The sequence below is a fragment of the Ambystoma mexicanum genome, chromosome 1p (assembly GCF_040938575.1).
Source record: "Ambystoma mexicanum isolate Mex_15411 chromosome 1p, UKY_AmexF1_1, whole genome shotgun sequence".
Classification (NCBI taxonomy): Eukaryota; Metazoa; Chordata; class Amphibia; order Caudata; family Ambystomatidae; genus Ambystoma; species Ambystoma mexicanum.
The window spans coordinates 232,628,510-232,641,879 of record NC_090921.1 but is presented as its reverse complement, the minus strand read 5'-3'; the positions used below and the strand labels follow the sequence as shown (position 1 = coordinate 232,641,879).

Genomic DNA, 13,370 nt, shown 5'->3' with positions numbered 1-13,370 from the left:
GGTAGATAAGATGATTGCATTGCTTGTCTGTTTTCTGCGCAAAGAAAGCACTCTGCTGCCCTCTTTTAGCAGAAGATGGAACTGCAGTTTCAACTTAAGGCGGGAAACCTTCTATTATGCAAATAATTCCCAGAAGACCCCAGAAGCCCAGATTGAAAGGGTGTCAGCCTCGTGTGGCTGCAAAGATATCCCCTGAGTCCTGCGGTAGAAGTCTGGCTTTCCTGAGGCACGGTGCTCAGGGAACTGCACTCAGAGTAGCGACCCATACAAAGGCCACCCTCATCTACCAGTGTGCTTGCCTCTGTCCACTTTTCCTGTCTATAGAACCTGGCCGTTCGTGGCCGTTCGTGGCCAAGTGAGTGAGAAGGACTGCCAGGGCAGCGCAGCTCCCATTCACCCACCGGAGCTGGCGCCATCCTCATGTCACTGCAGTGCTCTGTTAAATCAGCTGCTCTGGGCTGCAATGGTCCAGAGCACTGTAGCGCCAGTGTGCAGCATGTAAGGCATTGGTGGTTCAGTGGTAGAATTCTCGCCTGCCACGCGGGAGGCCCGGGTTCGATTCCCGGCCAATGCATGAGCGTTTTGCACATGTACCTTTCGTTGACTTTGAAGCATCGTGAAAAGGAAGAGACCGAACAAAAAAACAAGCCTTGATTGCCTTGCTTGCCTTATTTCTGCTACTAGCGATCACTCTGCTGATCCCTTTTAGTAGAAGGGGCCGCTGCGCCTTGACTGGAAGCAGGGCAATCTCAGATTATGCAAACAGCTCATAGAGGCCCAGCCCGAGTAGGTGCCAGTCTCACACGTCTGCAAAGGCCTTCAATGAGGCTTTCAGCAGAAGTCAAGAGTTTACGAGTGACCATTCGCATGGAACTGGCAGGTGTGTTAAATCAAGTGCTCTACCGCAGTAATGTTGCTTGTCAGGCATTGGTAGCTCAGTGGTAGAATTCTCGCTTCCCAAGTGGGAGGCCCGGGTTCGATTCCCGGCCAATGCATGGCACTTTTGTAGACGTGTCTCTTGATATTTTAAAAGGCATGGGAAAAGAAAAATGGAAACGGTAGATAAGATGATTGCATTGCTTGTCTGTTTTCTGCGCAAAGAAAGCACTCTGCTGCCCTCTTTTAGCAGAAGATGGAACTGCAGTTTCAACTTAAGGCGGGAAACCTTCTATTATGCAAATAATTCCCAGAAGACCCCAGAAGCCCAGATTGAAAGGGTGTCAGCCTCGTGTGGCTGCAAAGATATCCCCTGAGTCCTGCAGTAGAAGTCTGGCTTTCCTGAGGCACGGTGCTCAGGGAACTGCACTCAGAGTAGCGACCCATACAAAGGCCACCCTCATCTACCAGTGTGCTTGCCTCTGTCCACTTTTCCTGTCTATAGAACCTGGCCGTTCGTGGCCAAGTGAGTGAGAAGGACTGCCAGGGCAGCGCAGCTCCCATTCACCCACCGGAGCTGGCGCCATCCTCATGTCACTGCAGTGCTCTGTTAAATCAGCTGCTCTGGGCTGCAATGGTCCAGAGCACTGTAGCGCCAGTGTGCAGCATGTAAGGCATTGGTGGTTCAGTGGTAGAATTCTCGCCTGCCACGCGGGAGGCCCGGGTTCGATTCCCGGCCAATGCATGAGCGTTTTGCACATGTACCTTTCGTTGACTTTGAAGCATCGTGAAAAGGAAGAGATCAAACAAAAAAACAAGCCTTGATTGCCTTGCTTGCCTTATTTCTGCTACTAGCGATCACTCTGCTGATCCCTTTTAGTAGAAGGGGCCGCTGCGCCTTGACTGGAAGCAGGGCAATCTCAGATTATGCAAACAGCTCATAGAGGCCCAGCCCGAGTAGGTGCCAGTCTCACACGTCTGCAAAGGCCTTCAATGAGGCTTTCAGCAGAAGTCAAGAGTTTACGAGTGACCATTCGCATGGAACTGGCAGGTGTGTTAAATCAAGCGCTCTACCGCAGTAATGCTGCTTGTCAAGCATTGGTAGTTCAGTGGTAGAATTCTCGCTTCCCAAGCGGGAGGCCCGGGTTCGATTCCCGGCCAATGCATGGCACTTTTGTAGACGTGTCTCTTGATATTTTAAAAGGCATGGGAAAAGAAAAATGGAAACGGTAGATAAGATGATTGCATTGCTTCTCTGTTTTCTGCGCAAAGAAAGCACTCTGCTGCCCTCTTTTAGCAGAAGATGGAACTGCAGTTTCAACTTAAGGCGGGAAACCTTCTATTATGCAAATAATTCCCAGAAGACCCCAGAAGCCCAGATTGAAAGGGTGTCAGCCTCGTGTGGCTGCAAAGATATCCACTGAGTCCTGCAGTAGAAGTCTGGCTTTCCTGAGGCACGGTGCTCAGGGAACTGCACTCAGAGTAGCGACCCATACAAAGGCCACCCTCATCTACCAGTGTGCTTGCCTCTGTCCACTTTTCCTGTCTATAGAACCTGGCCGTTCGTGGCCGTTCGTGGCCAAGTGAGTGAGAAGGACTGCCAGGGCAGCGCAGCTCCCATTCACCCACCGGAGCTGGCGCCATCCTCATGTCACTGCAGTGCTCTGTTAAATCAGCTGCTCTGGGCTGCAATGGTCCAGAGCACTGTAGCGCCAGTGTGCAGCATGTAAGGCATTGGTGGTTCAGTGGTAGAATTCTCGCCTGCCACGCGGGAGGCCCGGGTTCGATTCCCGGCCAATGCATGAGCGTTTTGCACATGTACCTTTCGTTGACTTTGAAGCATCGTGAAAAGGAAGAGACCGAACAAAAAAACAAGCCTTGATTGCCTTGCTTGCCTTATTTCTGCTACTAGCGATCACTCTGCTGATCCCTTTTAGTAGAAGGGGCCGCTGCGCCTTGACTGGAAGCAGGGCAATCTCAGATTATGCAAACAGCTCATAGAGGCCCAGCCCGAGTAGGTGCCAGTCTCACACGTCTGCAAAGGCCTTCAATGAGGCTTTCAGCAGAAGTGAAGAGTTTACAAGTGACCATTCGCATGGAACTGGCAGGTGTGTTAAATCAAGCGCTCTACCGCAGTAATGCTGCTTGTCAGGCATTGGTAGTTCAGTGGTAGAATTCTCGCTTCCCAAGCGGGAGGCCCGGGTTCGATTCCCGGCCAATGCATGGCACTTTTGTAGACGTGTCTCTTGATATTTTAAAAGGCATGGGAAAAGAAAAATGGAAACGGTAGATAAGATGATTGCATTGCTTGTCTGTTTTCTGCGCAAAGAAAGCACTCTGCTGCCCTCTTTTAGCAGAAGATGGAACTGCAGTTTCAACTTAAGGCGGGAAACCTTCTATTATGCAAATAATTCCCAGAAGACCCCAGAAGCCCAGATTGAAAGGGTGTCAGCCTCGTGTGGCTGCAAAGATATCCCCTGAGTCCTGCAGTAGAAGTCTGGCTTTCCTGAGGCACGGTGCTCAGGGAACTGCACTCAGAGTAGCGACCCATACAAAGGCCACCCTCATCTACCAGTGTGCTTGCCTCTGTCCACTTTTCCTGTCTATAGAACCTGGCCGTTCGTGGCCAAGTGAGTGAGAAGGACTGCCAGGGCAGCGCAGCTCCCATTCACCCACCGGAGCTGGCGCCATCCTCATGTCACTGCAGTGCTCTGTTAAATCAGCTGCTCTGGGCTGCAATGGTCCAGAGCACTGTAGCGCCAGTGTGCAGCATGTAAGGCATTGGTGGTTCAGTGGTAGAATTCTCGCCTGCCACGCGGGAGGCCCGGGTTCGATTCCCGGCCAATGCATGAGCGTTTTGCACATGTACCTTTCGTTGACTTTGAAGCATCGTGAAAAGGAAGAGATCAAACAAAAAAACAAGCCTTGATTGCCTTGCTTGCCTTATTTCTGCTACTAGCGATCACTCTGCTGATCCCTTTTAGTAGAAGGGGCCGCTGCGCCTTGACTGGAAGCAGGGCAATCTCAGATTATGCAAACAGCTCATAGAGGCCCAGCCCGAGTAGGTGCCAGTCTCACACGTCTGCAAAGGCCTTCAATGAGGCTTTCAGCAGAAGTGAAGAGTTTACGAGTGACCATTCGCATGGAACTGGCAGGTGTGTTAAATCAAGCGCTCTACCACAGTAATGCTGCTTGTCAAGCATTGGTAGTTCAGTGGTAGAATTCTCGCTTCCCAAGCGGGAGTCCCGGGTTCGATTCCCGGCCAATGCATGGCACTTTTGTAGACGTGTCTCTTGATATTTTAAAAGGCATGGGAAAAGAAAAATGGAAACGGTAGATAAGATGATTGCATTGCTTGTCTGTTTTCTGCGCAAAGAAAGCACTCTGCTGCCCTCTTTTAGCAGAAGATGGAACGGCAGTTTCAACTTAAGGCGGGAAACCTATTATGCAAATAATTCCCAGAAGACCCCAGAAGCCCAGATTGAAAGGGTGTCAGCCTCGTGTGGCTGCAAAGATATCCCCTGAGTCCTGCGGTAGAAGTCTGGCTTTCCTGAGGCACGGTGCTCAGGGAACTGCACTCAGAGTAGCGACCCATACAAAGGCCACCCTCATCTACCAGTGTGCTTGCCTCTGTCCACTTTTCCTGTCTATAGAACCTGGCCGTTCGTGGCCAAGTGAGTGAGAAGGACTGCCAGGGCAGCGCAGCTCCCATTCACCCACCGGAGCTGGCGCCATCCTCATGTCACTGCAGTGCTCTGTTAAATCAGCTGCTCTGGGCTGAAATGGTCCAGAGCACTGTAGCGCCAGTGTGCAGCATGTAAGGCATTGGTGGTTCAGTGGTAGAATTCTCGCCTGCCACGCGGGAGGCCCGGGTTCGATTCCCGGCCAATGCATGAGCGTTTTGCACATGTACCTTTCGTTGACTTTGAAGCATCGTGAAAAGGAAGAGACCAAACAAAAAAAACAAGCCTTGATTGCCTTGCTTGCCTTATTTCTGCTACTAGCGATCACTCTGCTGATCCCTTTTAGAAGAAGGGGCCGCTGCGCCTTGACTGGAAGCAGGGCAATCTCAGATTATGCAAACAGCTCATAGAGGCCCAGCCCGAGTAGGTGCCAGTCTCACACGTCTGCAAAGGCCTTCAATGAGGCTTTCAGCAGAAGTCAAGAGTTTACGAGTGACCATTCGCATGGAACTGGCAGGTGTGTTAAATCAAGCGCTCTACCGCAGTAATGCTGCTTGTCAGGCATTGGTAGTTCAGTGGTAGAATTCTCGCTTCCCAAGCGGGAGGCCCGGGTTCGATTCCCGGCCAATGCATGGCACTTTTGTAGACGTGTCTCTTGATATTTTAAAAGGCATGGGAAAAGAAAAATGGAAACGGTAGATAAGATGATTGCATTGCTTGTCTGTTTTCTGCGCAAAGAAAGCACTCTGCTGCCCTCTTTTAGCAGAAGATGGAACTGCAGTTTCAACTTAAGGCGGGAAACCTTCTATTATGCAAATAATTCCCAGAAGACCCCAGAAGCCCAGATTGAAAGGGTGTCAGCCTCGTGTGGCTGCAAAGATATCCCCTGAGTCCTGCGGTAGAAGTCTGGCTTTCCTGAGGCACGGTGCTCAGGGAACTGCACTCAGAGTAGCGACCCATACAAAGGCCACCCTCATCTACCAGTGTGCTTGCCTCTGTCGACTTTTCCTGTCTATAGAACCTGGCCGTTCGTGGCCAAGTGAGTGAGAAGGACTGCCAGGGCAGCACAGCTCCCATTCACCCACCGGAGCTGGCGCCATCCTCATGTCACTGCAGTGCTCTGTTAAATCAGCTGCTCTGGGCTGAAATGGTCCAGAGCACTGTACCGCCAGTGTGCAGCATGTAAGGCATTGGTGGTTCAGTGGTAGAATTCTCGCCTGCCGCGCGGGAGGCCCGGGTTCGATTCCCGGCCAATGCATGAGCGTTTTGCACATGTACCTTTCGTTGACTTTGAAGCATCGTGAAAAGGAAGAGACCAAACAAAAAAAACAAGCCTTGATTGCCTTGCTTGCCTTATTTCTGCTACTAGCGATCACTCTGCTGATCCCTTTTAGAAGAAGGGGCCGCTGCGCCTTGACTGGAAGCAGGGCAATCTCAGATTATGCAAACAGCTCATAGAGGCCCAGCCCGAGTAGGTGCCAGTCTCACACGTCTGCAAAGGCCTTCAATGAGGCTTTCAGCAGAAGTCAAGAGTTTACGAGTGACCATTCGCATGGAACTGGCAGGTGTGTTAAATCAAGCGCTCTACCGCAGTAATGCTGCTTGTCAGGCATTGGTAGTTCAGTGGTAGAATTCTCGCTTCCCAAGCGGGAGGCCCGGGTTCGATTCCCGGCCAATGCATGGCACTTTTGTAGACGTGTCTCTTGATATTTTAAAAGGCATGGGAAAAGAAAAATGGAAACGGTAGATAAGATGATTGCATTGCTTGTCTGTTTTCTGCGCAAAGAAAGCACTCTGCTGCCCTCTTTTAGCAGAAGATGGAACTGCAGTTTCAACTTAAGGCGGGAAACCTTCTATTATGCAAATAATTCCCAGAAGACCCCAGAAGCCCAGATTGAAAGGGTGTCAGCCTCGTGTGGCTGCAAAGATATCCCCTGAGTCCTGCAGTAGAAGTCTGGCTTTCCTGAGGCACGGTGCTCAGGGAACTGCACTCAGAGTAGCGACCCATACAAAGGCCACCCTCATCTACCAGTGTGCTTGCCTCCGTCCACTTTTCCTGTCTATAGAACCTGGCCGTTCGTGGCCGTTCGTGGCCAAGTGAGTGAGAAGGACTGCCAGGGCAGCGCAGCTCCCATTCACCCACCGGAGCTGGCGCCATCCTCATGTCACTGCAGTGCTCTGTTAAATCAGCTGCTCTGGGCTGCAATGGTCCAGAGCACTGTAGCGCCAGTGTGCAGCATGTAAGGCATTGGTGGTTCAGTGGTAGAATTCTCGCCTGCCACGCGGGAGGCCCGGGTTCGATTCCCGGCCAATGCATGAGCGTTTTGCACATGTACCTTTCGTTGACTTTGAAGCATCGTGAAAAGGAAGAGACCGAACAAAAAAACAAGCCTTGATTGCCTTGCTTGCCTTATTTCTGCTACTAGCGATCACTCTGCTGATCCCTTTTAGTAGAAGGGGCCGCTGCGCCTTGACTGGAAGCAGGGCAATCTCAGATTATGCAAACAGCTCATAGAGGCCCAGCCCGAGTAGGTGCCAGTCTCACACGTCTGCAAAGGCCTTCAATGAGGCTTTCAGCAGAAGTCAAGAGTTTACGAGTGACCATTCGCATGGAACTGGCAGGTGTGTTAAATCAAGTGCTCTACCGCAGTAATGTTGCTTGTCAGGCATTGGTAGCTCAGTGGTAGAATTCTCGCTTCCCAAGTGGGAGGCCCGGGTTCGATTCCCGGCCAATGCATGGCACTTTTGTAGACGTGTCTCTTGATATTTTAAAAGGCATGGGAAAAGAAAAATGGAAACGGTAGATAAGATGATTGCATTGCTTGTCTGTTTTCTGCGCAAAGAAAGCACTCTGCTGCCCTCTTTTAGCAGAAGATGGAACTGCAGTTTCAACTTAAGGCGGGAAACCTTCTATTATGCAAATAATTCCCAGAAGACCCCAGAAGCCCAGATTGAAAGGGTGTCAGCCTCGTGTGGCTGCAAAGATATCCCCTGAGTCCTGCAGTAGAAGTCTGGCTTTCCTGAGGCACGGTGCTCAGGGAACTGCACTCAGAGTAGCGACCCATACAAAGGCCACCCTCATCTACCAGTGTGCTTGCCTCTGTCCACTTTTCCTGTCTATAGAACCTGGCCGTTCGTGGCCAAGTGAGTGAGAAGGACTGCCAGGGCAGCGCAGCTCCCATTCACCCACCGGAGCTGGCGCCATCCTCATGTCACTGCAGTGCTCTGTTAAATCAGCTGCTCTGGGCTGCAATGGTCCAGAGCACTGTAGCGCCAGTGTGCAGCATGTAAGGCATTGGTGGTTCAGTGGTAGAATTCTCGCCTGCCACGCGGGAGGCCCGGGTTCGATTCCCGGCCAATGCATGAGCGTTTTGCACATGTACCTTTCGTTGACTTTGAAGCATCGTGAAAAGGAAGAGATCAAGCAAAAAAACAAGCCTTGATTGCCTTGCTTGCCTTATTTCTGCTACTAGCGATCACTCTGCTGATCCCTTTTAGTAGAAGGGGCCGCTGCGCCTTGACTGGAAGCAGGGCAATCTCAGATTATGCAAACAGCTCATAGAGGCCCAGCCCGAGTAGGTGCCAGTCTCACACGTCTGCAAAGGCCTTCAATGAGGCTTTCAGCAGAAGTCAAGAGTTTACGAGTGACCATTCGCATGGAACTGGCAGGTGTGTTAAATCAAGCGCTCTACCGCAGTAATGCTGCTTGTCAAGCATTGGTAGTTCAGTGGTAGAATTCTCGCTTCCCAAGCGGGAGGCCCGGGTTCGATTCCCGGCCAATGCATGGCACTTTTGTAGACGTGTCTCTTGATATTTTAAAAGGCATGGGAAAAGAAAAATGGAAACGGTAGATAAGATGATTGCATTGCTTCTCTGTTTTCTGCGCAAAGAAAGCACTCTGCTGCCCTCTTTTAGCAGAAGATGGAACTGCAGTTTCAACTTAAGGCGGGAAACCTTCTATTATGCAAATAATTCCCAGAAGACCCCAGAAGCCCAGATTGAAAGGGTGTCAGCCTCGTGTGGCTGCAAAGATATCCACTGAGTCCTGCAGTAGAAGTCTGGCTTTCCTGAGGCACGGTGCTCAGGGAACTGCACTCAGAGTAGCGACCCATACAAAGGCCACCCTCATCTACCAGTGTGCTTGCCTCTGTCCACTTTTCCTGTCTATAGAACCTGGCCGTTCGTGGCCGTTCGTGGCCAAGTGAGTGAGAAGGACTGCCAGGGCAGCGCAGCTCCCATTCACCCACCGGAGCTGGCGCCATCCTCATGTCACTGCAGTGCTCTGTTAAATCAGCTGCTCTGGGCTGCAATGGTCCAGAGCACTGTAGCGCCAGTGTGCAGCATGTAAGGCATTGGTGGTTCAGTGGTAGAATTCTCGCCTGCCACGCGGGAGGCCCGGGTTCGATTCCCGGCCAATGCATGAGCGTTTTGCACATGTACCTTTCGTTGACTTTGAAGCATCGTGAAAAGGAAGAGACCGAACAAAAAAACAAGCCTTGATTGCCTTGCTTGCCTTATTTCTGCTACTAGCGATCACTCTGCTGATCCCTTTTAGTAGAAGGGGCCGCTGCGCCTTGACTGGAAGCAGGGCAATCTCAGATTATGCAAACAGCTCATAGAGGCCCAGCCCGAGTAGGTGCCAGTCTCACACGTCTGCAAAGGCCTTCAATGAGGCTTTCAGCAGAAGTGAAGAGTTTACAAGTGACCATTCGCATGGAACTGGCAGGTGTGTTAAATCAAGCGCTCTACCGCAGTAATGCTGCTTGTCAGGCATTGGTAGTTCAGTGGTAGAATTCTCGCTTCTCAAGCGGGAGGCCCGGGTTCGATTCCCGGCCAATGCATGGCACTTTTGTAGACGTGTCTCTTGATATTTTAAAAGGCATGGGAAAAGAAAAATGGAAACGGTAGATAAGAAGATTGCATTGCTTGTCTGTTTTCTGCGCAAAGAAAGCACTCTGCTGCCCTCTTTTAGCAGAAGATGGAACTGCAGTTTCAACTTAAGGCGGGAAACCTTCTATTATGCAAATAATTCCCAGAAGACCCCAGAAGCCCAGATTGAAAGGGTGTCAGCCTCGTGTGGCTGCAAAGATATCCCCTGAGTCCTGCAGTAGAAGTCTGGCTTTCCTGAGGCACGGTGCTCAGGGAACTGCACTCAGAGTAGCGACCCATACAAAGGCCACCCTCATCTACCAGTGTGCTTGCCTCTGTCCACTTTTCCTGTCTATAGAACCTGGCCGTTCGTGGCCAAGTGAGTGAGAAGGACTGCCAGGGCAGCGCAGCTCCCATTCACCCACCGGAGCTGGCGCCATCCTCATGTCACTGCAGTGCTCTGTTAAATCAGCTGCTCTGGGCTGCAATGGTCCAGAGCACTGTAGCGCCAGTGTGCAGCATGTAAGGCATTGGTGGTTCAGTGGTAGAATTCTCGCCTGCCACGCGGGAGGCCCGGGTTCGATTCCCGGCCAATGCATGAGCGTTTTGCACATGTACCTTTCGTTGACTTTGAAGCATCGTGAAAAGGAAGAGATCAAACAAAAAAACAAGCCTTGATTGCCTTGCTTGCCTTATTTCTGCTACTAGCGATCACTCTGCTGATCCCTTTTAGTAGAAGGGGCCGCTGCGCCTTGACTGGAAGCAGGGCAATCTCAGATTATGCAAACAGCTCATAGAGGCCCAGCCCGAGTAGGTGCCAGTCTCACACGTCTGCAAAGGCCTTCAATGAGGCTTTCAGCAGAAGTCAAGAGTTTACGAGTGACCATTCGCATGGAACTGGCAGGTGTGTTAAATCAAGCGCTCTACCGCAGTAATGCTGCTTGTCAAGCATTGGTAGTTCAGTGGTAGAATTCTCGCTTCCCAAGCGGGAGGCCCGGGTTCGATTCCCGGCCAATGCATGGCACTTTTGTAGACGTGTCTCTTGATATTTTAAAAGGCATGGGAAAAGAAAAATGGAAACGGTAGATAAGATGATTGCATTGCTTCTCTGTTTTCTGCGCAAAGAAAGCACTCTGCTGCCCTCTTTTAGCAGAAGATGGAACTGCAGTTTCAACTTAAGGCGGGAAACCTTCTATTATGCAAATAATTCCCAGAAGACCCCAGAAGCCCAGATTGAAAGGGTGTCAGCCTCGTGTGGCTGCAAAGATATCCACTGAGTCCTGCAGTAGAAGTCTGGCTTTCCTGAGGCACGGTGCTCAGGGAACTGCACTCAGAGTAGCGACCCATACAAAGGCCACCCTCATCTACCAGTGTGCTTGCCTCTGTCCACTTTTCCTGTCTATAGAACCTGGCCGTTCGTGGCCGTTCGTGGCCAAGTGAGTGAGAAGGACTGCCAGGGCAGCGCAGCTCCCATTCACCCACCGGAGCTGGCGCCATCCTCATGTCACTGCAGTGCTCTGTTAAATCAGCTGCTCTGGGCTGCAATGGTCCAGAGCACTGTAGCGCCAGTGTGCAGCATGTAAGGCATTGGTGGTTCAGTGGTAGAATTCTCGCCTGCCACGCGGGAGGCCCGGGTTCGATTCCCGGCCAATGCATGAGCGTTTTGCACATGTACCTTTCGTTGACTTTGAAGCATCGTGAAAAGGAAGAGACCGAACAAAAAAACAAGCCTTGATTGCCTTGCTTGCCTTATTTCTGCTACTAGCGATCACTCTGCTGATCCCTTTTAGTAGAAGGGGCCGCTGCGCCTTGACTGGAAGCAGGGCAATCTCAGATTATGCAAACAGCTCATAGAGGCCCAGCCCGAGTAGGTGCCAGTCTCACACGTCTGCAAAGGCCTTCAATGAGGCTTTCAGCAGAAGTGAAGAGTTTACAAGTGACCATTCGCATGGAACTGGCAGGTGTGTTAAATCAAGCGCTCTACCGCAGTAATGCTGCTTGTCAGGCATTGGTAGTTCAGTGGTAGAATTCTCGCTTCTCAAGCGGGAGGCCCGGGTTCGATTCCCGGCCAATGCATGGCACTTTTGTAGACGTGTCTCTTGATATTTTAAAAGGCATGGGAAAAGAAAAATGGAAACGGTAGATAAGAAGATTGCATTGCTTGTCTGTTTTCTGCGCAAAGAAAGCACTCTGCTGCCCTCTTTTAGCAGAAGATGGAACTGCAGTTTCAACTTAAGGCGGGAAACCTTCTATTATGCAAATAATTCCCAGAAGACCCCAGAAGCCCAGATTGAAAGGGTGTCAGCCTCGTGTGGCTGCAAAGATATCCCCTGAGTCCTGCAGTAGAAGTCTGGCTTTCCTGAGGCACGGTGCTCAGGGAACTGCACTCAGAGTAGCGACCCATACAAAGGCCACCCTCATCTACCAGTGTGCTTGCCTCTGTCCACTTTTCCTGTCTATAGAACCTGGCCGTTCGTGGCCAAGTGAGTGAGAAGGACTGCCAGGGCAGCGCAGCTCCCATTCACCCACCGGAGCTGGCGCCATCCTCATGTCACTGCAGTGCTCTGTTAAATCAGCTGCTCTGGGCTGCAATGGTCCAGAGCACTGTAGCGCCAGTGTGCAGCATGTAAGGCATTGGTGGTTCAGTGGTAGAATTCTCGCCTGCCACGCGGGAGGCCCGGGTTCGATTCCCGGCCAATGCATGAGCGTTTTGCACATGTACCTTTCGTTGACTTTGAAGCATCGTGAAAAGGAAGAGATCAAACAAAAAAACAAGCCTTGATTGCCTTGCTTGCCTTATTTCTGCTACTAGCGATCACTCTGCTGATCCCTTTTAGTAGAAGGGGCCGCTGCGCCTTGACTGGAAGCAGGGCAATCTCAGATTATGCAAACAGCTCATAGAGGCCCAGCCCGAGTAGGTGCCAGTCTCACACGTCTGCAAAGGCCTTCAATGAGGCTTTCAGCAGAAGTGAAGAGTTTACGAGTGACCATTCGCATGGAACTGGCAGGTGTGTTAAATCAAGCGCTCTACCGCAGTAATGCTGCTTGTCAAGCATTGGTAGTTCAGTGGTAGAATTCTCGCTTCCCAAGCGGGAGTCCCGGGTTCGATTCCCGGCCAATGCATGGCACTTTTGTAGACGTGTCTCTTGATATTTTAAAAGGCATGGGAAAAGAAAAATGGAAACGGTAGATAAGATGATTGCATTGCTTGTCTGTTTTCTGCGCAAAGAAAGCACTCTGCTGCCCTCTTTTAGCAGAAGATGGAACTGCAGTTTCAAATTAAGGCGGGAAACCTTCTATTATGCAAATAATTCCCAGAAGACCCCAGAAGCCCAGATTGAAAGGGTGTCAGCCTCGTGTGGCTGCAAAGATATCCCCTGAGTCCTGCAGTAGAAGTCTGGCTTTCCTGAGGCACGGTGCTCAGGGAACTGCACTCAGAGTAGCGACCCATACAAAGGCCACCCTCATCTACCAGTGTGCTTGCCTCTGTCCACTTTTCCTGTCTATAGAACCTGGCCGTTCGTGGCCAAGTGAGTGAGAAGGACTGCCAGGGCAGCGCAGCTCCCATTCACCCACCGGAGCTGGCGCCATCCTCATGTCACTGCAGTGCTCTGTTAAATCAGCTGCTCTGGGCTGAAATGGTCCAGAGCACTGTAGCGCCAGTGTGCAGCATGTAAGGCATTGGTGGTTCAGTGGTAGAATTCTCGCCTGCCACGCGGGAGGCCCGGGTTCGATTCCCGGCCAATGCATGAGCGTTTTGCACATGTACCTTTCGTTGACTTTGAAGCATCGTGAAAAGGAAGAGACCAAACAAAAAAAACAAGCCTTGATTGCCTTGCTTGCCTTATTTCTGCTACTAGCGATCACTCTGCTGATCCCTTTTAGAAGAAGGGGCCGCTGCGCCTTGACTGGAAGCAGGGCAATCTCAGATTATGCAAACAG

General features: G+C 51.2%; 23 non-coding genes across 23 annotated transcripts; all 23 read left to right on the top strand.

The window, feature by feature from the left end:
* Positions 1–503: 503 nt before the first annotated feature.
* On the top strand, positions 504–574 carry TRNAG-GCC (transfer RNA glycine (anticodon GCC)). The gene has a single exon. It is a non-coding gene; the product is annotated as a tRNA-Gly (tRNA).
* A 976-nt stretch (positions 575–1,550) lies between these two features.
* On the top strand, positions 1,551–1,621 carry TRNAG-GCC (transfer RNA glycine (anticodon GCC)). The gene has a single exon. It is a non-coding gene; the product is annotated as a tRNA-Gly (tRNA).
* Positions 1,622–1,971: 350 nt separating this feature from the next.
* Positions 1,972–2,042, top strand: TRNAG-CCC (transfer RNA glycine (anticodon CCC)). The gene has a single exon. It is a non-coding gene; the product is annotated as a tRNA-Gly (tRNA).
* A 565-nt stretch (positions 2,043–2,607) lies between these two features.
* On the top strand, positions 2,608–2,678 carry TRNAG-GCC (transfer RNA glycine (anticodon GCC)). The gene has a single exon. It is a non-coding gene; the product is annotated as a tRNA-Gly (tRNA).
* A 350-nt stretch (positions 2,679–3,028) lies between these two features.
* On the top strand, positions 3,029–3,099 carry TRNAG-CCC (transfer RNA glycine (anticodon CCC)). The gene has a single exon. It is a non-coding gene; the product is annotated as a tRNA-Gly (tRNA).
* Positions 3,100–3,654: 555 nt separating this feature from the next.
* TRNAG-GCC (transfer RNA glycine (anticodon GCC)) lies at positions 3,655–3,725 on the top strand. Its single transcript has one exon. It is a non-coding gene; the product is annotated as a tRNA-Gly (tRNA).
* Positions 3,726–4,075: 350 nt separating this feature from the next.
* On the top strand, positions 4,076–4,146 carry TRNAG-CCC (transfer RNA glycine (anticodon CCC)). The gene has a single exon. It is a non-coding gene; the product is annotated as a tRNA-Gly (tRNA).
* Positions 4,147–4,698: 552 nt separating this feature from the next.
* On the top strand, positions 4,699–4,769 carry TRNAG-GCC (transfer RNA glycine (anticodon GCC)). The gene has a single exon. It is a non-coding gene; the product is annotated as a tRNA-Gly (tRNA).
* A 351-nt stretch (positions 4,770–5,120) lies between these two features.
* TRNAG-CCC (transfer RNA glycine (anticodon CCC)) lies at positions 5,121–5,191 on the top strand. The gene has a single exon. It is a non-coding gene; the product is annotated as a tRNA-Gly (tRNA).
* Positions 5,192–5,746: 555 nt separating this feature from the next.
* Positions 5,747–5,817, top strand: TRNAG-GCC (transfer RNA glycine (anticodon GCC)). The gene has a single exon. It is a non-coding gene; the product is annotated as a tRNA-Gly (tRNA).
* Positions 5,818–6,168: 351 nt separating this feature from the next.
* Positions 6,169–6,239, top strand: TRNAG-CCC (transfer RNA glycine (anticodon CCC)). Its single transcript has one exon. It is a non-coding gene; the product is annotated as a tRNA-Gly (tRNA).
* Positions 6,240–6,804: 565 nt separating this feature from the next.
* TRNAG-GCC (transfer RNA glycine (anticodon GCC)) lies at positions 6,805–6,875 on the top strand. The gene has a single exon. It is a non-coding gene; the product is annotated as a tRNA-Gly (tRNA).
* Positions 6,876–7,851: 976 nt separating this feature from the next.
* TRNAG-GCC (transfer RNA glycine (anticodon GCC)) lies at positions 7,852–7,922 on the top strand. The gene has a single exon. It is a non-coding gene; the product is annotated as a tRNA-Gly (tRNA).
* A 350-nt stretch (positions 7,923–8,272) lies between these two features.
* On the top strand, positions 8,273–8,343 carry TRNAG-CCC (transfer RNA glycine (anticodon CCC)). Its single transcript has one exon. It is a non-coding gene; the product is annotated as a tRNA-Gly (tRNA).
* A 565-nt stretch (positions 8,344–8,908) lies between these two features.
* Positions 8,909–8,979, top strand: TRNAG-GCC (transfer RNA glycine (anticodon GCC)). Its single transcript has one exon. It is a non-coding gene; the product is annotated as a tRNA-Gly (tRNA).
* Positions 8,980–9,329: 350 nt separating this feature from the next.
* TRNAE-CUC (transfer RNA glutamic acid (anticodon CUC)) lies at positions 9,330–9,400 on the top strand. Its single transcript has one exon. It is a non-coding gene; the product is annotated as a tRNA-Glu (tRNA).
* A 555-nt stretch (positions 9,401–9,955) lies between these two features.
* On the top strand, positions 9,956–10,026 carry TRNAG-GCC (transfer RNA glycine (anticodon GCC)). Its single transcript has one exon. It is a non-coding gene; the product is annotated as a tRNA-Gly (tRNA).
* Positions 10,027–10,376: 350 nt separating this feature from the next.
* TRNAG-CCC (transfer RNA glycine (anticodon CCC)) lies at positions 10,377–10,447 on the top strand. Its single transcript has one exon. It is a non-coding gene; the product is annotated as a tRNA-Gly (tRNA).
* Positions 10,448–11,012: 565 nt separating this feature from the next.
* Positions 11,013–11,083, top strand: TRNAG-GCC (transfer RNA glycine (anticodon GCC)). The gene has a single exon. It is a non-coding gene; the product is annotated as a tRNA-Gly (tRNA).
* Positions 11,084–11,433: 350 nt separating this feature from the next.
* TRNAE-CUC (transfer RNA glutamic acid (anticodon CUC)) lies at positions 11,434–11,504 on the top strand. Its single transcript has one exon. It is a non-coding gene; the product is annotated as a tRNA-Glu (tRNA).
* Positions 11,505–12,059: 555 nt separating this feature from the next.
* TRNAG-GCC (transfer RNA glycine (anticodon GCC)) lies at positions 12,060–12,130 on the top strand. Its single transcript has one exon. It is a non-coding gene; the product is annotated as a tRNA-Gly (tRNA).
* Positions 12,131–12,480: 350 nt separating this feature from the next.
* TRNAG-CCC (transfer RNA glycine (anticodon CCC)) lies at positions 12,481–12,551 on the top strand. The gene has a single exon. It is a non-coding gene; the product is annotated as a tRNA-Gly (tRNA).
* A 555-nt stretch (positions 12,552–13,106) lies between these two features.
* TRNAG-GCC (transfer RNA glycine (anticodon GCC)) lies at positions 13,107–13,177 on the top strand. The gene has a single exon. It is a non-coding gene; the product is annotated as a tRNA-Gly (tRNA).
* Positions 13,178–13,370: the final 193 nt, after the last annotated feature.